Raw genomic sequence first — 25805 nt, 5'->3', positions numbered from 1 at the left:
GGGGGCACCAAGCATAGTCTGAATGCATGCCATTTTTAATATGCTCCACCTAAAAATAAAAAAGTAAAAAATAAAAAATAATTATAACATTATCAGTGCAATATGTATTACTTAAAAGGTGTTCATTTAGAATGCTTTTGCTTTTACCATCATTAAATGAATTTTTAAAATATATTAGCATGGTTTATCAATAATATGGATAGGATACCTGTATTGGACTTTGTTGGACTGGAAATATAATGAAATGAAATATATAATGAAATGTGATCATTCCTGAGGTATTAGGTAAAGAAACATGGCATAAGACACAAGCTAATTAATGATCATGGAAGGAAATATAGTTGCATGCCTAGGAAATAGTGAAATTTGTCAGCAAATTTGTACCAAGGAAAGCCTTCAGTCAATTCTGAGATGATAAGGTACAGGGTTAGGAAAGGACACTCAGTTGATAAGACAACCTTGAAAGCACAAATATAGCTGCTTGCTGTTCTTTAGGAAGTGAACAGTGGTTCTACTCAGGGCCCTTGAAGTGGGTCATGATGAAGAGGCAGAAGTTGCTGGAGGAGCCCATGGTGCCTTCATTTCCTTGCAGCCATGGACAATGGGTTGAGGGAGGTGGCAACGGCCTGAAAGTACTGAGAGTGCCAGAGCCCTCTTGATCAGTCTCTTCCTTTTTCTATATCAGGAGTAACTTTACAGATATACATAAATCAGAGTACATCAGGGAGCCCTTGTTCGGGAAGCATGTTGAGAGCTCCCGGGGTGACATGCTGTAGAGCATTTGCTCCAACTCATACTGCTTCTGTCTGATAGAGAGATTTATTTCCTGACAGCTGACAGAGTGCCCTGCAATATCTGACAATCCCTGGTGTGGCTGTATCAGTAGCTCCAGGAGGAAGTTCTCTGAACTCAAAAGCTCTGAGTCTTGCTTTTACGTAAAAATGACTTTTTCAGTACTTTGAAAGATCTAAGTGGCTTATTCTCTCATCTTTTAAAAATTCAAACCACTCTTCCTTACCTCCTTGAAGCATAAAACTTCCTTCATTGCTGTGTTCCTTATGTCTTTTTAACCTGCTGTTTTCTTTTGTGCCCAAATCTGTCCAACGGAAATAAAGCTAATGTCAAACTGGGCAAGCCTACTCAGAGTGGTAATCCTAAGGGGATCTTACAGCATGGTTGGAAGGGACTTATCAGTCTAGACTAGTCTACTGGGTCAATGAATTCTCACTCCATAGCTTACCCAAAAATATGCAAAGAAGTATTCACTAGAACTATCCAGCCCCATCCCTTCATTGTCAAATATAAACAAATATGTTAAAAGAGCAATGTGGTATCTTAAAATACTTTATAAAACATAAGTTACTTAGCCAAATATCTTTAATTACCTTTTAATCTAAATCAATATATCTTATGATCACATCACTTTATTATGAAAGCAATTCTGTGAATGACTTGCAGATTTCATTTTTTTGTTTTATATTTTTATTTCTCTACAAATATAAATAACAAATCAGATATTGTTATATTTCCTAGCCAGTTTATCTTTAATTTTATAACAATATATTAAAATACATCCCGATGCATTAAAATTACATTTTAAGAGGGTTTATATTTCTGTTTAGAAAGAAAATAATGACATGAGTGAGCCCTTTAAGTTCACATGTTTTATATCTGCAGATCAAAGATACTGTAATGAACACATCAAGTTCATATTTCTACAAATCCTGGTCAAGTTAGTGGAGCCAGGCTCCCAGATTTTGTCTGCTCATTTTCTATATTTAATTGCATGAAGTTTAGCTTTCTTTGGTACTTGTTCTTCCCAGAATTGGCTTTTCTTGAGATTTTCTATTTCTGAACAGATTATAAGAGATTGATGATATGTTTTATTGTTAGTAAATTCATATCTGCACACAGGGAAACATTATTAAGATAAAACATGCACATATTTGGTTAAAATTATTGGTGAAGATAATGAACTATTGCTCTTTTTAATCCACCTCTATATCTGTGTGTGGTGTCCTGTCAGACAAATCATAGTTAAAATTTTAGAGGTAGCTGTTCAGGTATATTTTGTTTTATGAGACACCAGGTCACATAGTCATGATAAAAAAAATCAACTAGTAGCCAGTCATGGTGGTGCATACTTGTAATCCCAGTACTTGGAAGGCTGAACAGGAGGATCCTGCAGGTTTGAAGCCAGCCTCAGCTATTAAGTGAGGCTCTCAGCAACTTAGCGAGACGCTGTTTCCACATAAAACATAAAATAGGTCTGGGAGTGTAGCCTGGAGGTAGAAGACCCCTGGATTTCATTCCCAACACCAAAAAACAAAACAAAATCAATTAGTATCTATTTGTCTTCCAGTAAAGAGCATGCTTTGTTCTGGGGGGCAAATGAGAAAAAGGAATAAATGGGAAGGGAAAAGCGAAGAAAAGGAAGGAAAGAAAAGAAAAAGTCAACATCATGAAGAAAATTCAAAAGGAATGTTTGTTTGTTTTGTAGTACTGGGGTTCCTGGAAGCCCTTCTACCTCCGGGCTATACTCCCAGACCTATTTTTACATTTTTATTTGGAAACAGGGTTTCCTAAGCCAGCACGCGCGGCTGGCTTCGAACCTGCGCGATCCTCCTGTCTCTGCCTCCCAAGCGCGGGGATTACAAGCATGCGCCACCACGCCCGGCTAAAAAGGAATGTTATTCTGATAGTAGAAGTAGCAGAGTTTGTACCTAAAAGTGGACATACATATGTATATATATACACTTTTTGATATGCTGTGTTTCTTAAGTGTTTCTTAATCACTTTGTAGCTTGATTTTCCTGCTGCATATTATATAAAAGTATGTATGACAAAAATAATCTAGACTTCGATGTTTTGATTATTTCATTGCATTAGAAAGCTATTTTGTCACATGAAAGCATTCATAATATAATCTTTATAGGAAATTGTCTTCCTCTTTTCGCTTGTTCATGAAATTAGCTATTTTTTCTTCCTTAATGAAAAATCTAAATTTTCTTGTAAAACAAAAACCAAAGCCACATATTTTATTCCTGTACAAAATAAATATTTGTGAGATTCTGTAAGGCTTTTATTCTCCTTAAGAAAGGAGATGAAGTATTCAAGTCTTAGACTTAGTCTTGATAATGGATATGCCATCTCTGGTATTCATACATATAATACATTTTATTAGAGTAACAGAGCTACATAATAGATTGCTTTATGTAATCTTACTCCCCAGAAATAACCACTATTAATATTTGGTATAACATGATAAATTTGTCCCTACACAATGCAAAACATTCATGAGTATATTTACAGAGATATAGTTGATGTTTTTAAATAAAACTGGAATTACATTTTACTATATCATTATTTATTTCTTTTAATGTTATTACCTAATCACTTTTTACTATTCAATTTGACATGCAAAATTTTAAAGATCTTAAGTATGGAATTCACATAATTAAAAACCCCGCGCTTGGGAGGTGGAGACAGGAGGATCTTGCAGGTTCGAAGCCAGCCGCGCTGGTTTAAGAGACCCTGTTTCCAAATAAAAAATATAAAAATAGGTCTGGGAGTGTAGCCCAGAGGTAGAAGGGTTTACAGGAATCCCAGTACCACCAAAAATAACAATAATAATAATAATAATAATAATAATAATAAATTAAAAAATAGAGCTCCATTTGGTCAGAAACCCTAGCTTCTTATGGAAGATCAACAGGCTTTCAAATTGTAAGCCAGGTTTCATTATCTTTGTCTTTAATTCGAGGAGACTGTATTCAGAAAATCCTTCCACACTTTACCTATCTATGGCTGTAAGAAATGTAGGAATTTTTAAGTTATATTTAAGATCACCTAAAAATTTATACTCAGAATTATTTATAGTATCTCAAAATGACTGCAGACTTTTAAAGATAACTAGACAAGTCTTTACTAATTTTAATCCTGCCATACACAAGACTTAACTTGAAGTGATAACTGACATCTTTATCTGACCTCTTCTTTCACAATGGCAGTTTAGCCAGATAAAATCATAGTTGTTTCTAATATCATTAAAATGGTCCACATAGCCAGGCGTGGTGGCGCACACTTGTAATCCCAGCATTTGGGAGGCTGAGACCTGGAGGATCGCGGTTCGCGGACCGCCTCAGCTACTTAGTGAGGCCCTCTGCAAATAAGTGAGACCCGGTTTCAAAATAAAGAATAAAAAATAGGGCAGGGGGTGTAGCTCGGAGGTCGAATGCCCCTGAGTTCCATCCCCTGACCTGGAAAAAAAAAAAATGGTCCTCATAGTTTTCAATAAAGATATTATATAGTTTTAATTTAGCCAAATAATCTAACCATTGTGCAAGCCAAATTTATTCTCATCACATTGTTCTGAGAGTTAAACAGAAATTTCTTATGAAAAAAAAGTTATTTTTTTCAGCATCTCAAACATTTAATCTAAGCTGTTTACTTGAAAGACTTAGTTTTTTAGACCCTCACTTCTTAACCAAACCCTTAAGAAAGTCCTGACACTAAGTATATTCAAATATCCCAAGGCAGCAAAAAATATACCTTTAAGAATTTTTTTTCTCAGAATCCTTGATAACAATGCAGCTCATGTAAAAATCATGACTCAGAATTGATGTCAAGTTTTTAATGGTTTCCAAAGCATGAGAGAATCTGATTTTTCTTTCAAATGATATTTTTATCAGGAAAGTAACATTTCCTTTTTTTTGTAATGGGAGATGAATCCAAGGGCATTCTATTGCCAAGCTACACTCCCTGTCCTATTTATTTATTTATTTATTTATTTATTTATTTATTTATTTTGGAAACAGGTCCTGCTTAATTGCTGACCATTTTATTAATTGATGAGGCTAGTCTCAGATTCACAATTACTGGAATCACAAGTGTGTGTCACCAAGCCCAACTAACATTTCTGTTTTTTAAAAATCATTTATCCCTTAAATTTTCAAAATGAGCTCCCATCAAATTATTCTCCATTGATTGTGCCAGTATATGTATAAATGATATATTTCATTAGTATTTTTATTTACTTATTGAAGGAAAGTTGTATAGATTTCATTTCTTCCTGATATTGAAAATATTACATGAAATCTCAATGATCTGGGAAAGATGTAAGGTGACATTTTATTTTCAAATTTTCTTTGTCTCAACATTTGGAGTTGGGAAACCAAATTACTTCCATGGTACCAAGACACTAGGGAACTTCAAATTGTGATTAAAAAAATATGTCACTTCAATAGGCAATTATGAGCCAGGCATGGTGGCACATGTAATCCTAGTACTCAGGAGGCAGAGACAGGAAGATCCTCGGTTCACAGTCAGCCTCAACAATTTAGAGACACCCTCCGCAAATTAGTGAGGATCAAAATAAAAAGTAATATAGAGCTAGTGCTGTAAATGCCCCTGGATTCAATTCTCAGTACTACACATATAAAAAAAATAGGCAGCTACTCACAATACTTCATGTATTCCATACTTTGGAAATCCACACAACAAATCACAAATTTCTAGATTTCAGAACAGGTGTTTTTATTATAAGAAATTGTATACCTTCCAATGCATTTTTCATTTACTTACAAAATTAAATTACTTTACAAAATTAAAGATACACAAATGGAGATAAATCTATGGAGATACACGAAATGGTAGGATACATGCCATACACATTTACCCAGATTCTTCTAAGAGTCTTGCAAAACTGTAGTGCCATTGGACAAGCAGGATACTGACACTGATGCAGTCAAGATAAAGACTTAGCCAAACATAAGAAGAAGGGAGGGAGAGAAATGGGGTGGGAATTGGGTAGGGGCTAACTGGGTGATGTGTGCATATATGCCTCCCCCATCTTGTACTCCACTAAGATGTATGATACAATGCACCAATAAAAAGTTAAAATATAAAATTAAATTAAAAATAAAAAGTAGAGCTAGGGGTGTGAATCGAAAGTCAAATGTCCCTGAGTTCAATCCCAGTACCACAAAAAAAAAACAGGTAAAAGACCAAATTGCTGTTCCAATGTATAACTAGACTGCAAACAAATACACACTTAGAACCTAGTATTAAAAGGTGCTTCATATGCATGTTCATGCATAGGAGATATTTAGCTGAAGAATACATTCCAGAAATATGTAAAGATAAGTTTCTTCAGCAATGTGGTGATAAAAAATGATAAAGAACATTATCATTACCAGAAAGATCTCTAATGTTACTTTTACCAACCTTCCACTCTCACCCACTACCCATTCCTGAACCCTGGTGATCATTAATCTGCTCTCCATTTCTATATTTGATTTTAAGAATTTTATACAATAAAATGATACCACATATAACTTTTTTGATTATCATTTTTCCACCCAGTGCAATTTCCTTGAGATTCAAATAAAAACTGTTTCATTTGTTTCTTCTACTTTGTTAAGTGATGTTTCAGGTATGAATGTATCATAGTTTATTTAACTAGTTATCAGTTTGGGTATATTAAAAATAAAGCTACGAGTCGGGCATGGTGGCGCACGCTTGTAATCCCAGCATTCAGGAGGCTGAGACCCATGGTTCGGGGACAACCTCAGCTACTTAGTGAGGCCCTCTGCAACTTAGTGAGACCCTGTTTCAAATTAAAGAATAAAAAAAAAAAATAGGGCAGGGGGTGTAGCTCAGAGGGTGAATCCCCTTGAGTTCCATCCTCAGACTCTCAAAAAATAAAAATAAAAACAGAAACAAAAATAAATAAAGGTACGGTGATGTTCATGTATAGATTTTCTGTGTGAGCACTTTCATTTTTCTGTGATACTGCATTTTTTAGGATGGACCAATACTACATATCACCTTCAGATTTACTGGACTCTAATTTTCTTTGATATCATTTTTTCATGAAAAGAACACACATCTTTTGTGTTTACTACATGTTTCTCACTAAGGATTCCTAGCTACAAACAAAATATACCTTTCACCCTGAATAAAACATAAATGAAATAAATACACTGAAAGATTTTAGCGTAGCTCCCAGAATCAGCAGGCAGAATAAGTAGGTTCACAAAAAGGTCTGGAAATAAAATAGTAGGCAACATCCAGGCTGACAGCAAAAAGGCTACCAGAAAAAATATGACAAAGACATTACTACCACAACAGTCCTAGCAGTGGATTCTGCTTCTTACACAGCTGTCCAGGACCCTGCAAACCACTGAACAGTGGAAATGATGCTACTGCTGTTCATGAAAATTAGATTACACTATCAGCATTGCCACAACTGCCCAAAGGAAGCCCTCAGTATCAACAACACAAAAGCATGTATTTCTTAGTTTTGTTACAGAATATCCAGAAAAATCCAGAATCTCAGAGTAAGCACTGGACTGTATTTATTGTATTTTTTTCTGATTAAACACTGAATTAATATCTTTAAACTTAGGTGATTTAAGAGGTATCTGAACATAAAATATTTTGAGCAGATTATTTAAAATGTAATTAGCATATCATATAAAATATGTTCCATTCTGGTTTCTGGTTTTTGAAAACACTGTATTCCTTTCTATAAATCAATACCTTCTTGAGAGTCAAATATACCATCAATATTTGTATTTTAGAATTATTTTTAATCAACTACCCTATTGATCATAGCTTGAGCCAGGCCATCATAACATTTTGAAAGTTTCAAACACTGATTCATCCTCCTGATTTTTTTTAATCTTTTCCCTCTTATCTCCACCATGACCTTTCTTACAATTATGCATACTGACTTTTTATTATGAAAAAAAAATTCAGTCTTATTATTTCTACTTCCAGACTTCCCAGTTATTTCAGAAGAGCTGCAAACTGGCATCTGACACTTTTTTTTTTTAACATACCACTCCTCTGAAACCCTTTCTATGGCCTCTACATTAACAAATACTCTCCTTTTTATTTTTTATTTTACCTTTGCATTCCTTAAATCAGTAATTACTTTCTTCTCTCTTTTTAATAAACCCCTGTGGCCTCTTTATTTATTTATTTTTTTTTGTGGTACTGGGGATTAAACCCAGGGGCATTCTACCTCCACACTATACCCTCAGTCTTATTTGTTATTTTGAAACAAGGCCTCCCTAAGTAGCTGAGGCTGTCTAAGAACAGAGTTCCTCCTGTCTCAGCCTCCAAAATCCTGGTATTACAAGCATGCACCACCATGCCAGGCCCCCTGTGGCTTCTTAAATAACACTCACTCCTGTGTTTTTTCCAGACCTCTCTGACTAATTACTCCTAAGCGTATTTTAAATTTTCTCTTCTTTCATGTCTTAAATATAAGTGTTCCCATATTTTCTTTCTTAATTTCTTCTTTCAATATCCAGTGTTTCTAGATTATTTCACTCATCCCGAATTATCAACTCTGCCCTATTCGTATGGTAACCCACTCCTATATCTGCTCAAGTTTCTGTCATAGCACCAACCAAAGTAATGAGTGATGACCAAAATGGTAGCCCCTACCACAAATATGACTGTTGGGTAGTTTTCTTCTTGCTTTTGATAGATTATAATACGTGATTATCATGGTGCCAGTATAGGAACATTTTAGCCTTGTTAATTTCATAAGGAGCTGAAGGCACTAAGGTTTTGAGATAGTCCTATTTTTTTTTATTTTTATTTTGAAACAGGGTGTCATTTAGTTGCAGAGGTCTCACTAAATAGATGAGGCTGGCCAAGAGCTTGCGATCCTCCTTTCTCAGTCTCCCAAGTACTGGGATTACAAGTATGTGCCACCAAGCTTGGCCAGAATTTGTCCTTTCTATTGGACGATGCCACACATCCTCTCAGTCATCTTACACTGAACTCTACGTTTTTATTCCAATACCTACCTCTGGTTTTCCTCCTGTATCTAGGCGATCCAAAATTCCAACTGACTTTAACTGATGAGTACATGTTCATCCTCTCTATTGCTCTCCATCTGTGCCGCTGTCTCCTTGTTTAGGATGCTCATCATCTCTGCAGTGAGATACTGCAAGGTATCCTAGAGATTCTGCCTCACACAAATTTTCTTATATTGTAGTCCACATACAATTTTGCTGAAATACTCATATGGTAATGTAGTTACCCACAGGATTACACCTACTCTCTCTTGCCGGGCGTGGTGGTGCACACTGTAATCCCAGCAGTAGGGTGGCTGAGTCACACAGGTTCAGCTACTGAGTGAGGCTCTCAGCAACTTAGTGAGACCCTGTTTCCAAATAAAGTATAAAATAGGTCTGGGAGTATAGCCCAGAGGTAGAAAAGTCCCTGGGTTCTACTCCCAGTACCACTAAATACATACATACATACATACATACATACATACATACATACATAAAACAAAACCTATTCTCTTTGGATTACACATATATGTCTGTTCTGCCACTCCTTTTCCCCATTCAGAATCTGTTTTCTAACTATTCTGATACACTTTCCTGAGATTCTTTTTTTTTTCCAGCCTTGCCTATATTGTTGTACTCACTGATTTTTTCCCAGATTCAGTTTAATGCCATCTCCTTTGAAAAGCTTTTTTAGACCACAGATTGCTCTGATTAACCCCTTGATCCTACCATGTTTTTTTTTTTTTAATTTCCACTTGAGAGTTTTATCTTAAAATGCAGCAAGGGCTTTGAAGCAAGACATACTTGCTCCAGGAACCCCTTTTCTGTAAGGGGGGACTTGATGAATTTACTTAAGCCATCAGAATTACAGCTTTTGAATCTATAAAATAATTGAACTAATATCTACTTCAAAATTTTATTGTAAAGGTACTAGTGATATCTAGTGATATAAATGGTCCCTGACATAGTATAAGTAGTCCAAAAATGTTAGATATTATTTTAAGTCTTCTAAAAAACTGGAGAGTTAATTTTATATAGTCCCACTGTAATGACTATAGCTTTTTATTACTCTTTTGATTTCTTCAGTCCATTATATAATATATATTTGATCATTTTTGATACAAAAATAGAGTTTTACATGGCTTCAAGTTGAAGATTTTCAAATTATTATCCAATATACTGGCACACTATTTTTATTACGCCTATATGTCTCTATTGTTAAAGTGCTAAAATTTGAAATATAAGAATTTTGGAAATCTTTGATACACAAACTCTAGCTATGCCCCAATGTTTGTCCCAAACAGAAGAGAGTATACCGATACCACAGGGCAGAGTAACTTAGCAAGTTCATGGAATATGGGGAAAAAATCAGCCATACAGAAGACTAAATCAAGGGGAGAGTTGTATCCATAGGTCAACAAGGGTCTAGTGGAAACAGGCTGGAGATTAGCCAGAGTTCAATTCAGGAGAAATGGGAGCTCTGGGGACACCACGGGTAGTGTTGCTGTCTTAAATCTCTAAGGCAAATGGGCTAAGAGAGCAGGATGATGAGCCAAGAGCTACTGCAATGGTTGAGGGAAGAAATAGCTCAGTGATTAAAGATAGGGCACAGCTTCCTAAGCATTGTATTAGACACAGTCTCTTGAGTTCTTTTCAGAGTATTAAATTTTCTCTTCACTAAATAATTTGCTTGCCAATATTTAATCACTCCTATTTTGTGTCCAGCACTGGTTATGGTATGAAAGACAAACAAAATTGCTTAAAAAATGACTTTAGGAGCCAGGATTGGTGGCACACACTTGCAATCCCAGCATTTGGGAGGGTGAGACAGGAGGATCGTGGTTCGCAGGCAGCCTCGGCTACTTAGTGAGGCCCTCCACAAGTTAGTGAGACCCTGCTTCAAAATAAAGAATTAAAACATAGGGCAGGAGGTATAGCTCTGAGGTCGAATGATCCTGGGTTCCATTCCCAGATGCCCCCAAAAAATAAAAAAATAAAAAAATTACTTTAGGGAGCCTCCATTCTAGTGGTGGTTAGGAAGTAAAGTCAATCAGAGAAATTAAATAAGTGAGTGAATTAAACAATGAATTTGAGAGGGACAAATTCTAGGGGGAAAGAGTTTTTTTTAAAAATCCACAGTGAGTAAAATATTGGAATTTCAATAGGTTGAACAAAGATGACTTCATTGAGAAAGTGGCATTGAATTAAGAAGTGAATGGAGGTAGGAACCAGTTCACACAAACATCCTGTGGAAGAGCACACCAGGCTCACTAACACAAAGAGTCACTGCAGAGTATTCTAGTTGGCGTTTCTATAGGTGGTTGAAAGAATAATCATTTGAGTTCCCCTGATGGTTCCATGTTCTTACAGCTGAAAATTTCAGAGCAATGAAACTAGGGAGCCACATTTATACTTCAAAACATGCCCAGTCTTTTGGATCAACCCTTGTGTTATTTTTTTTTTCTAGTACCCCATCCTGTTTTTCTCCCTATCACACTGACTTCCAGAGTACTCCTAACAACACATTGTCAATAGTGCAACTGTGAGATCATTTTCACTCCCTTTGAGATGCTATTTTACAAACTTCTGTCTTCACAAGACTTTAGAAAATGTTTACACACACACACACACACACACACACACACACACACACACTGGTGTATGGGTTCCAAGGAGGAATTCTCAGACATAATATGAGAGGTAAAGGGGATCACATATTTGAAGGCAGACCAAAGAAAGTAAAAGCCTAGAATATATCCCATTTACACGTACATTCTCTGGGCTCATCCGTTCAGTCACTGTTACCCTTGCTACTGGGGCTTATGGTTTTATCAAACACTGGTTGTATTTGAGAACAGTGGTTTCTGCTGAGCATGATGACTACTTAACCCTTTGCCATAATCTCCAGCCTATTTCTTGCAGGGTTCCCACACAAGACAAACCCCTACAAATATTACCTTCTCCACAAAGGCCTTGCTGCTGCCAGTACCCTGCAGAAATGCCAGGGTGCATTTCAATCTGCATTACAAAGCTGCAGGCAAGTCAGCTCTCTGCCATGGTCTTTGCTAAATATCTGGCTATAGTGAGTCCCTGAACTCTTCTGCTCTTGGAGTCTTGTACTATGTCATCCATGACTTGACAATGAATGACTTTAGATAAGTGATTTACATAGACCTTTTAGATAAGTGCTTGAGAAAGAGCTGCTAGACGTTTCCTTATATATTATTTTAGAGATATCTCGGTATTCCTTGCATCCTAATATTTAATGAGGTTTATAAAAGCATCATTTCTGTTGTCACTCACAGTTCTCTTGTTCTCTCTGAACCTCAACTCCAGGGGTGGTTCATCCAGAAAAAAAATAACATCGTTACTCATTAGGTTGCATTCAGAATTCTATCTCCCCGGAAAAACCAAGACTTCCTCTCTGAGTTTTATGCTTGGAACTTTATTCCTGCAGGATGATTTATCCAGTGATAAATAAATAAGGTTTCATGCAAATTATTTTTCTTGTTGGCTCATGCTACTTGTTTACTACATATTTCCAGATGTAGCACAATCTAATATAGACTGAAGCTAAAATCTCTGTTGCAGATCCATGGACAAAAAAATAATATGTAAGCAGATATTTGTTTTGTGGACCAAATAAAATTGTATATATTAAAGGTCTATACTCCATGAAAAAGATTATTGATTAAGTATTAGTCGTGGCCACATGGGCACCCACTGGTTTCTCTACTTTAAACTTCTTGCTCTAGAATAAATGCTAAAGGTCTAAAAGATAAGTCAATCATGTTACGAGTTGGATTTGATTTTAAGTACAGACTCCACCTTTCTAAAATGTTCCCTCTCTCCACCTCATACTAATGCATGAACAACCATAGCACACATTTAAGTTTTTCCTAGCTTGGTATTTAGAAAATACTATGCACCCAGTAAATGGCCATTGATTGAATAATACATTACTTGGAACAAATTGGAGAGTAGGTAATTCAATTATAAAGAGATTCACAAATTCACTAATGAATTTGTGATCTATTCTCTACTGCAACTGTCAGTCTTCCAGTTTTAGCCACAGTGTATGAATTTTATATGAATAATGGCTCTGTTTTTTCATGTCCTTCAGATATTATAAAATGCAGTGTGATTTTACCATACAGTGATATGGAAAAAATGAAATAAAATGTCACCAATTTTTACTTCATTAAATTTGGGATTTGTGATCACTTACAATGTTGCAACCTACAGGCTACGTCTATATATAAATAAATGAATACCTCAAAGTTCACAACGGGAGGAAAGTTAAAACCCCTTTGTAGAAGCCCATTAATTGGTATATGTCAGCTGATGTTACTAATTACAAATAAATTGGGTTGAGTACATCTACTTTGAATCACGTACTGCTTAATAATTGAAACAAAGAAACCCACATGCGTTTCTTTTCAAATTAGACATTTCATCTAATCGTAGCAGATATTTCATTTATTTCTAATAGTCTTTTATATAATCATAAAAATTGTGAGCTAGATGGTACATTACAAATAATGTAATACAAAGTCTCATTTTGTAGATGTGGAAATTGAGGTCAATTAGGGTAATTTATGTAACACATCCTATTAATGCCTAAACCTGGTCTTTCCATCTCAGAATTTCTACTATTGCATACTTCTCTCATTCTTTCTTCTCATTAAAATGAATTATTGAAGTCTTAATATAGTCACAGCATTTTTGGAAAAAAAAAGAATAACTTCTGGCCTACATTTCATAAAGTATGAAATAAAAATATAAAATTTGCTAGTCAGCTCTAAAATTATACCAGACCCTAAAACTAAATTATTTACTTTTCTTGAGCTCCTAGAACATTATATTTTGTAACTTTCTTAAAGAACTTTTACATTCTATCAGATAGAAGATACTATCTGCAGCTATTGGGTTGTACAAGATTATAATTATTCTGAAGGCAAATGGTTCCCTTAATTACACAATCATTAACTATTTGTAGAAAAGAGTCAAAGAGTCTTTTAGTAGATAAACGTACTTAAGAAAATTTCTATAATTTCAACTTCAAAATATCTTATTGAATTGAGAATAACATGTTTTTCTTCTTCTTTTCCATTGTTTACATCATCTTAATGGAAGATCTGAATTTAAAAGAACACTGAAGTACTTGGGAGGCTGAGACAGTAGGATCTGATTCACTGCCAGCCTCAGCTACTCAAGCCCTCTGAAACTTAGTGAGACCCTGTTTCAAAATAAAGAGTTAAAAATAGGGCTGGGGTATAGCTTGGAGGTAGAATGTTCCTGGGCTCAATCCCCAGTACTGCAAAAAGTAAAAACAAAAAAAATAGAAGAACTCTGAATAATCAATTTGTTACTTTTTAAAAATTTTTATTGGTGCATTATATTCATACATCCTATTGGGGTAAAAAATTGTATGTACATACATGTATACATCACTGATTTAACCCCTACTCAATTCCCACCCCATTCCCTCCCCATCCCTCCCTCCCTTGCTTGGCTTAGTGGTTGACTTTGATATGTTCAACTACATTTGTGTTTTCAAGCATTTTCATTAGTTTTTTTTTAGTTTTTTATATTTATTCATTTAATTATTTATTTATAACTTTTTGTGTTACTGGAGATTGAACTCAGAAGCATTCTACCTCTGAGTTACACTACAGTTCTATTTTTTTTTTTTAGTTTTTATTTTGAAATAGGGTCTTGCTAGGTTAAGAGTTTCACTGCTTGCTAAGGCTGTCCTTAAACCTGCTATCCTCCTATCTCAGCCTCCCAAGTACTGGGATTACAGTGGTGTACCACCACTCCTGGCTTAGATTTTATTTTTATGTGCTTTTATATTTTCAGTGTATCTATATATCCCAATGATATCTCTGGTGCAACTATTAATGAAGCTTCAGTGATGCATCAAACATTTTAATTTAGAATTAAAACCAAAATATGTAAACACATAGTGAGTTACACAAAGTATTTTTCCCTTAATTACAATAACTAATTTTTAATTGAAGGCATTGTTTAAAATGTAGATGAGAGCAAAATACTATAATCAAGATGCGATAAAATGTTTTAAAAGTTCAATAATTATATTCAGTAAAATGTAATTTAAATTGACATTTAAATATGCCATAAAACACTATATATTTGACAAGTCAGCTATAATTAAAATCAAGTATTCCCTTTCTGGACATAAAATAGTATTTTCAGAAAATTATAAAGAAAAAAAATTTGATTGGGGGTTTATAGTTTTTATCAAATTACTCTACCAATCACTATTTTAGAAATACAGTCCTGAGTCTCTTAGTGGGAGGATGCTTTCTGAGAAATGTAGTGTTCAAATGTTGTAGAGCACTTGATTACACAGGCTTATAAAGCAGAGGTCAGTCACTCATGTAGCCTTTGTATGCAAACAAGAGGCGCAGTAAACACGAGATGTATGACATACTATTTTATAGTAAACTCAGTTATAAGTACAAATAGCATATTTTAAACTAACAATTGTTAGTTTTATAAATACATTAAATTATCAGTAACAAGGTCATTTATTATTAGTATCAAGTAGTATTACTGTATGTTATGTGCTACTCTTGTATACAGCTAGCTGCACAGTATATTTCTTTGCACTAGCATCATCACAAGCACATGAGTAATTACTATGGCCATGACATCACTAAGCACTAGGAATTTCTCAGCTACATTACAATCTTCTGGGACCACCACTGCTCCTCAGGTCCATCCTTGCCTGAAATGTCAAGTGCTTGCTTGCAATATCTTTTTGCTGGACAGAAAAGCTTTCCAAGCAATAAATTCTTTTTATTGTTTTGACTTGAATCATTCCCTGCATATGAGCTATAGGTTGGCACAGAAGACATTTATTTTCTTGAAGAAAAAAAAAAACAAAGTCAAGCAGATCAAGTACCTAGGAAATTATGAGATATTGCCTGAAGCATGCATAGTTAAATCTAAACTACCTTTGTAAAATTTTTATTTTGGAGCTCTTAATGTCCTGACATCAATGAGAGAGCATGCCAGAGCTCCAATTTCCTACTCTGTGGCTATAGAGAAAATTGGAATGGCATCAAGGTCAAGCCTGTGGTTGGAAGAACAGGGGTGGGGGACATCGCATCGCACATTTAATCTCTGCGATTGGTGTATTTCTGGAAAAGGAGGACTGCTTTATTGAACTGTCTCCAGACATGAGTCAAAGTGCTGCACACGCTGCCAGCTATTTGCTGGAAACTCTCTTCTGTTACTACTTGGGATGGAAGAACAATGGGGACAGCTGCCTCCTGCTCCTGGCAGCTTCCTCTTCTTTCTTTTACTCTTAAATTAATATAAACATGTGCCGTATGCTCTCTGACCTTCTAATTGTTTTCCACATTCACTTCTTTTTATTTCTTTTCCGTCCTATCATTTCCTTTGCTGTTTTCTTCTACTCCCTGCCTTCTAGAACCTTCTTAACCCACAAAAACATGTGTCACCATGCACGCAACAATATGTCATGTTCTCCACCAAAACATCTGTCATTCAACCAACACAAGGCTTCAATCAGATTCAGAAGGAAAGCACACACTTATGTGATAAGTATAAACTCATGTGGCCAGTTAACTTGTAAGGGTCCCTTTTAACTACCTTTTCCCTATCCTTTGCATATTAGGAAGAGCATCTAATCCTTTACTAATAGAAAGTACTAATATTTTGGGTTAAATTTTACTACAGAGGAGATGGAGAAATTTGCTTATAGGCCATCTTTCCTTTAGATGGAAAGATCTAAATTCTCATATTTCTTTCTGAGATTAAAACTTAAAGACAATTGTTACTGAAGGTTGTTCTTGATGGGGCAAATGAGAACAATATGGCCAAAGAAATAAAATAATTACTGTATAAATGAGACCGGGCTCTCTACCATGTTGAGTTTGGGGTAGTAAGCAACTATCAGTTTAAGATATTAAATCATCTCACCCAATTCTCCTAAGGTAGACTGGTAGCACAAAGGGGGCACTGCATTTACTTTCAAAATGAAACACTGAGGAGCCAGATCAATGTTCTACAAACTATCCTGGGGTGATTCTTTAAATTTTAAAGAGCCATTTCAAGTATCAGAGAAAAACATCAGTCAAGAAAAACCACAATGCCTGGCATATAGAATGTACCCAATAAATGTGTGTTGAACAGAAATCTACACAATGAGCTGGGCATGGTAGTTTGTAATCCTAGAGAGGCTGAGCTAGGAGTATCACAGGTTCAAAACCAGCCTTGAGGAAGGCGGGTGTGGTGGCGCACTCTTGTAATCCCAGCATTTGGGAGGCAAATGGTTCAGGATGGTTCAGGGCAACCCATGAAAACAGAAAGGCACATGAATATATCTCCTGTGGCCTCTACCTCTTCTCAAAAGGCCACCCGGACTCCATCCATCCTGGGGATCCAGTATAATTTCTCAGTTTCAATTCTCTTACTACCTCAAAAACATTTCCATACATGAAGCCATAGTGAACACAGTCAGAACATATATCCAAAACTTAGTATATGGCAATAGAGTTGGCATGACAGAAAGTCTTAAGAAACAAGGGATGTTAAGATTGATTGAATGGGCTACATCATGGAAAATAGAAAACAAAGAAGTATAATTTACCTTTGGTTTAAAACTTTGGTGGCTTTTGAAACATGACATGAAATTGAGGGGATCAAGCTTGAATCTAGTAAATTAGTTTAGAGATTACTTTATGGCCAAAGGCTAGACATGCAAAGAAAATCTTCCAGGCTGGGGAGAGAGACCTGGAAGAACCTAGAGATAAAAGGAAAAGGCTGGTGTAAGGAGAAAAGAATTGTGACTAGTACAAGGTCACAGGGCTTTTTCTGCGGCCTTAGAGCTACATTCCATACAGCAGCAGAATCCTCACAAGAGATCCTCAAGCATTGCAAGAGGAAAGTGTGGAGAGAAGGTAAGTTGGTCTCTAGAAAAAGCATGTGTTTGGTTTTGAACGTGTTTTGTTGGGATGTTTGTATGACATGCAGATAACTTGATTGGTAAGTAGCCAAGTACATGAATCTCAAGTTGTGAGGAAGGATGAGAAAGGAAATGGGGAAGTTGGGATATGTTAAACCACAGGCTTTCCAAGGAAGACAATATGAAGATCTACATATTGAGACTTCCTGCTGACACTTTAATCATCTGGACATGAGCAGTAGGAATAGGAGAAAATGTTGATGGCAAATTTTAATTTATCTCAAAGTAATGAAGTTGTTACAAAAATTTGACACTTGCTGGATGATAGATAGGAGCACAATTTCAATAAAATTTTGCACTGGCTGCAATAAAACTTACTCTTGAAATGATTTTGCAGTAATACCTCAAATCATTATTTCCCTATATTTTGTTGTCTATTTGAAATTTTCTTTCTCTTTTTAATACCTCCAAAATTGAAGAGGATAGGAAATATGTGAGGATAAAAAAATAATAAATGCATCACTCCTTTCAGATCTCATTAAACTTTCGATGAGAAACAAAGATAAAAATTAGTCAATTCATTAAGCAGGGGAGATTAAGCTGAGCTAAAATAGTTTTCTATTTCTATATTTTATTTTATATTTCTATTTCTGTGTCCCGTATAAGCAAAATACTATATCATTAACTTATTAAAATAATATTTGACGTACTATGACATGCTGCCTAATAAATATATATGACATTTTATCTATATATTTTCATTTAATGCCTTCAATGTGATTTTTGCTTTCAAATAAAATTTAAAAGTATTCTATTCTTAAATATGCACTTAATGATTTCTAGGTCACTGTGTTTGGAAAACTTATTTTCTTACATAAAGTAAACTTCAGTTTAGCTACTAATGAGTTATTGCAAGTACTTAATAAAATAATAATTATTGACATTTGACTCTATGTATTTAATTGAATATTATTGCCACTGTTTAAATTTATTTTTTCTGACTTTCAGTCATACCTGTAATCACAGAAATTTGCTAATTAGAGCTGTATATGGTGGTGCACGCTTATAATCCCAGCATTTGAGAGGCTGAGACAGGAGGATTGAGGTTCGCAAGTATCCTCAGCTACTTAGTGAGGCCTTTTGCAACTCAGTGAGACCCTGTTTCGAAATAAAGAATAAAAAATAGGGCTGGGGGTGTAGCTCAGACAGAGAATGCCGAGTTCCATCTCTAGTACCTGAAAAAAAATTTGCTACTTAATGAACAGGTTCAAACAAAAGTTTGTAAATAGTATGCAGTAATAAATTTTGCATTATAGACTAGGCATACATAGTATAGACATAGACATATGCAATAATAATTTTGTTTAATAAACCTTATTTCCAGAATAAAGCATTTACTAAAACTGTTGGCTGATCCTTTGTAGCACATAAATTGAAACGTAAACAGTTTCAGAAAAGCAGAAATCTGTTTCTATGAGTGTTGAGACCTCTTAACATAAATAAGCCTCCTACTGTTGCAAAGAAATGGATAAATGATAGAGAGGTTTATGGCTTTTAATGGGACAAGCATCCTTTAAATTTTTAAATTCATTAGCCTTTTAAAAACTCTAAGTGCCTTCAAAATAGATACCATGACAAGACTGAGAGTTCTATTGGTGTGTGACCAGAGAACTAAGATTGAGGGAGTCATTTTTTATTTGTTTGTTTGTTTCATAATGATCCTTTTCAACATCACCAGGTATTAGTTCCTGTGAACAATGACTGCCTTATCTCCAAGGGCATTTTCTATTGAGAGAGAGAGAGAGAGAGAGAGAGAGAGAGAGACTGACTGTTGATTCAACCCAGGGTAAGGGTATTCTATCTCTGAGATACACCCCCAGTCCTATTTTTTATTACTGTTTATTTTTAAACAAGGTCATAGTAAGTTGCAGAAGGCCTCATAACCTCACAAGTCACTGAGCTTGGCTGTGAACCTGAGATTCTCCTGTTTCAACCTCCCAAGTACTGGGATTGTAAACATGCACCACCACACCTGGTTTATTGATTTCATTTTTACTTATTTTTTCCTGAAAAAATTACATTTTTTTTTTTTTTGTGGACGTGCCAGTGCATTCTCCTCCAATCTATTTGTTCCCTGACACAATTTATGTTCCCATTATATCAGGATATTTTCTCCTACCAGTCAAAGCAATTTGAAATATTTTCCTTAACATGTTATTTTATACATTAGTTAGATCGGGCAAAAACAAAGGTATTAATAATGACAAATATTACACATAGATAAGCATATTTTAAGTGATCCATTTAATCGAACTCCATTAATCTTAAGATTTTTGCAATTTAAAATTTGCATAAATTATAAAATTCTTCCCTAAAATAATCAATAACCTAAGAAAGCCAAAAAAGATAGGAAATTTTAAAATATCTAATTAAGTATAAATCATAAGTAAAACCAACAAGCAAATCAGAATAAAAACTAAAATGGAGGGTAAATATCAGGATTTAAATAGTTAATGATAAAATCTTTATACACAATTTATCTTCAAACAAGTACATATATGGGTATTTAAAGGGTGAGAGCTTTTCTGTACTGCTATAATTTTGCTTTCACATCTTTTCCTTAATGTTATTTTTTAACCCAATCTCCATATCTTTGCAGAACAGAAAAATATTATTCATCATAAGTTTATTTTAACATTAAAGACTAATCTTAATTGTTATTTTAGAAAAATGATACGAATAAAGTGACATGTGGAGGCCATCATCATTCATTGCAGGAACTCACAAAAAATGGCTCATGCTGAAAAGCCAGAGGACTCATCTCCTTTTCAGGTATATTTCATAGGATACAAGCTCCCTCAAATTTACTACCTAATGTGGTGTGCAAAGGGGAAGGCTTAGAAAAAAAGTAAATTTGGTCCTTAAAAGGTAACAACACTCTAAACTATTAGGAAAAACTAATTCCTATGCTCATAACATTGACAGAGTAATTATCTCAGGAAGACAGAAAAGAACAACAAAAAAAAAAAGAGAAAAAAGTCCATACTACCTACCAAGATGATTTTATATTTTCTGGAGTTTTTACCTGTATAATTCACCCATTCTTTCTGTAGAAATCTAACATGGTGATAGCCTGAGGTGTTATCAGTGCAGTTGTTTCAATGATATTTAACTCACACAAAGAATAGGCATATAATTTATTATTATTTAAGATCAGCATTTGCCCTGAGGTTGTATGATGTTGCTTAATCTTATTGCTGTTTTTTAAAGAAGCATTTTTCCTACCCTTCAATTATAAGTTTTTTTTAATTGGGTTTTAAAAATTTTAAAGGTCTTTAATAATAAATTATCCACAGCATGTCTATTGCCAACCACAGATGCCATCTCACCCAGTGCTGTTTTTAAAGTACTTTATAATTAATCACAAAATTAACTGATTTTTAGAAACAGCTTTGTTTCCATACCCAATGCATTATTTCACCTTCTAAATCTATGCACAGTCCATTGAAACATATAGTATAGAATGTACAGTGTTAAAGGCCATGGAATAGTATAAATTTTAAATTAATCTAAATAATGGCAAAGCATATGTTAAGATAAGCTTTCTATCTTTTATTCCATCGATTTCAAAATCTGTTTTTCCAGATCTGACTCAAAGTTTATTTCCTCCACCAAATAATATTATTACTTGAAACAAAATTAAAAATATCCTTAGGAAACACGATGTTCTAGGTTTAGGCTAAAATAAAGGAAGGAAGAAAGGAAGGAAGGAAGGAAGGAGGGAAGGAAGGAAGGAAGGAAGGAAAAAAGGAAATAAGGAAGGAAGAAAAGAAGGAAGGAAGGGGAGGAGAAGGAAATGCCTGCCTTCAAGGAGCTTAGGAAGGAAAAGAGGAAGGAAGGAAGGAAGGAAGGAAGGAAGGAAGGAAGGAAAGAAGGAAGGGGAAGAGAAGGAACAACCTGACTTCACAGAGCTCAGTCTCTGAGAAATAAGAAGCTTCCATGACAAACAGAACCTGAAGGAATTTATGTCTTCAAAACCAGCACTAGAGAAAATACTCAAAGAGATTAACTACAAAGAAGAAATAGGTAACACACACCAGAACCAGAGAAACAAGATTTTCCATCCAACAGACAAATAAGATTAGTTATCTGTGGAGATTCATTATTTATGTTAGTCTTATACCTATCTCTAAATGGTATTGTTTGCTTTTATTGTTAATTTTTAGGATTTCTAGTTGGAATATTAATATACCTTCAGATATAGCATTTGGAAATATTTTATCCCATTCTATCAGTAACTTTTAACTCAGTTTACATTGTCTTTGGATATACAATATTTTATTTTTTAGGGAGTTTGTATACCCTTTTGTTGCCTGTGCCATTAAAATCATATCCAAGAAAGCACTGCCAATTTCAATGTTGTGAGGTTTTATGACCCAGATTTTCTTCTAAAAGTTTATAGTATTAAGACTTATATTTAGGTCTTTTATCTATTTTGAGTTAATATTTGTATATGGGATTAGGTAAGGGTCCAATTTTATTCTTTTTCATGTAATTATTATTTTTCAACAATATTTAGTTAAAATATTATTTCCTCCACCAAATGTTCGGGGAAACCTTGTCAAAAATAACTTGACAATATATGGAAGAATGTATCTCTAGGATTTTATTTAACTCCAATGGTTTATATATCTGCCTTTAGAATAGTACTACACTGTTTCAATTATTGTAGCTTTATATGGTTTGAAATTAGTAAATATATATCTTCTAGCTTTGTTCTTTTTTGAGATTGTTTTGGGTATCTAGAGTCCATATTCCATATTAGGAGAGATTTTTTTTCCTGAAAAATAAATATATAAATATATGATAGTTTCACCTAAAAAAAAAAAAAGAAAAAAAATTCTCTGGTAAGAAAGAAAGCAAAAAGAAATATTAAAATGTTATCTTTAAGTTATCAAAAGCTTGGTATCAGACAAATGAAACTGTTATGTGAGATTATAATTTTTAATTTTGGGTAAATTGCTATAATACTAGATGTCAACCACTAAGCCAAGCATGGGAAGGAGGGATGGGGAAGGAATAGGGTGGGGATCAGGTGGGGGCTGACTGGGTGATGTATGCATGTATGTCTACAAAAGTTTGTATCCCACTATGATGTATGAATACAGTGCACCAATAAAAAATTAAAATAAATAAATAAAACTATTAATAAAGAACAAGTAAAGAGGGAAAGGTTGATTCCATGGATTTGGAAGAGAAAAAAGAAAACACAAATGGAAAAAGCTTTCTCTTGTAGGAGGAGCCACAGGAAAGTGGAGTAGGACAGGTAGAGACAGAAGCACTGAGTGCTGAGCCTTCATCTAGACCTTGGGCACCAAGCAGTTATCAAAAATGAAGAAATAACTGTCCTAACAGAGCATATGGCATAGTTAAGAAACTTACAGTAATGTCATATGTGGTGATGCATACCTGTAATACCAGTACTTGGGAGGCTGAAACAGGAGGATCATAGGTTCATGACTCTCCTCAGCACTTTTCTGAAACCCTTGGTAACTTAGTGAGAATCTGTTATTTAAAACTATGATGGTGGGGCCTAACATGTGGTGGCACACACTTGTAATCTCAGCATTCTGGAGGCAGAGACCAGAGAATTGCGGCTCACTGACAACCTCAGCTACTTAGGCCCTTCGCAACAGTGAGACCCTGATTCAAAAAATATAAAGACTAAAAAATAGGACTGGGGTTGTAGTTTGGAGGGGCATTCTACCTCTCACATTATATACCTATATATTAAATCTCTAATTTAATATTCTATTGCATATGCAGATACTAACTTTATCTTGAATAAACTATCTTAAATTTTCTGGTTGCATCACTCAAATTAAGACATTTGAGAACAATGTCCTATTAAATCTAGAAATGAGCTAGTCAAATGAAGTATAGTACTGCTTGAAATAAATACTTGAAGAGATGACTTCTAGGGTTATTTTATTTTACTTCTTCAGAGCTATTCCATGTTTTTCTGTATTTCATCTTCCAATAAAATTTTATTTCTCATTAGAAATGCAAAAAAATATAAAACAAAGTTGAAAATTTGTTAAATGGAAGCATGCAAAGGTTAGTATGGAAATAAAAAAATGGTCCTTCATTTTGTTTTGGAAGTCAAGGAAAGACTTTCTGGAGATACAGAGGTATAAAACAGAGTAGGTATTCAAAAGGAAATTAAATGGCAGTACAGTGGGAGGCAGAGGCTGGGATGAAATATTCCAAGAGTGCATGATAGCAAGAACAAAAGCACAAAAGCAAGAAAGAGCATACTCTATGGGAGGAGCCATAAACAGTGTGAATTACTAAAAAAAATGGTATCAGAAATAAAGACGCAGTGTAAAATGAATCAGAAGTATATGCATAGAGGTCTGATCAACTGGAGTTTGACAATTACATTTAGGAGAATGAAATTTATCTGGTAAATAGTGGATAGCATCAAAATTCTTGAGCAGTAGAGTAAGCCCACAGATTTGTGTGGGTTTTATTGCCATTTAAAAAAAATCATCCAAGTGCTAGAAAATAGATAAATACAATTCAAAACATAGTAAGCCTAGTTGGGCATGGTGGCACACGCTTGTAACCCCAGCATTTGGGAGGCTGAGACAGGAGGATCGTGGTTCGTGGACAGACTCAGCTACTTAGTGGGACCCTCTGCAACTCAGTGAGACCCTGTTTCAAAGTAAAGAATAAAAAATTGGGCAGGGGGTGTAGCTCAGAGGTCAAATGTCTCTGGGTTCCATCCCCAGACCTGTAAAAAAGATAAATAAATAAATAAAAATAAAAATAATTGAGTAAAAGCTACTGTTTCACTATTTCAATCTAGTGAAAAATGAGTATATAAAAAAGAACATTTTGATGGTCTGGAGATATTTTTAAGAGGACTCTGTGTTCTAGAAATATTGGGGAAGTAAGATGAAAAGATATGGTACTATTTGGGATGGAGGGTGAATGAGAAGTATTCATATGATCCTAGAAAAAATAAGATGCTGGAGAAGATCAACATGACAGTAATATAACAAAAAAAGTGTAGAGCAATAGTATATTAGCAACAATGAAAAATGATGTCTCTTAAAGATGAGCCTTAAATGAGATAAGCAACAGTCTAATTTGGAGGTGGTGGTATTACAGAGGCCATAGCAACAAGGAGTTTGAAGATGAGAAAGGGTAATAGAAATAAAAGTCAAAATGATGTCCAACAAGACATCTGAACTTGCTCAGTGCATTTGGCCAATAAGAGGCTATTAAGCCTGTAAGTGAAGCCACTGTGTAAGTTAAGGTTATTAGTCAAAAGACAAAAGGTTAAGCAGGGCCCATGGAGGAAAAGTTAAGGACAGTGAATGGAAATTCTTCTCCTGAAAAGTTCCATGCAAACAGTGATGAGGGAACCTAAATTGAAGAGCAAGTTTAAGGGGAGCTGTGAGGAGTGCGGGTGAGTGTACATGGGTGCATGCCAAGTATCTTTTCCTAACAATTGCAGAGTTGAGATTGTGTAGAGGAATGGCTTAGACAGGTCCCAGAGGAAAGAAGAGAGGTTTGTATTAATTGTATGAGTGAATGATTTGGTTTTGAAGAATATCTTATTTTCTGGTAATAAAAAATACATTTGAAATATAAATGAGCATATACTTGTAAATACAGTTGCAGATGGAGTAGAATAGAGCACAGTAAAAGAACCATACCAGATATTTGACATTTTTTCAAGAATAGGGGTAGTTCAATTTTCTAAGAGTTCCAGAAATCAAAATTTGAGAAAACAGTTGAAAATTTGATATTACTGTAGGGGGAAGAAGAATATGAGCTGATGAAGGTCAATAAATATCTTAGGCAACATTGACAGATGGGCCAGCAGAAACCATAGACAAATTAATTTTAATGGTTTTCAAATACACAACTATATGTTTTTCTCCAGATAGATTCCAATGCTTGGTTGAAATAGTATGAAAAAGTGAATTCTGTTACTGATGTAATGTAGGTGGGTATGG

Source organism: Muscardinus avellanarius (genome assembly GCF_963383645.1).
Source record: "Muscardinus avellanarius genome assembly, chromosome: 14".
NCBI lineage: Eukaryota > Metazoa > Chordata > Mammalia > Rodentia > Gliridae > Muscardinus > Muscardinus avellanarius.
This window is presented reverse-complemented; position numbering follows the sequence as displayed.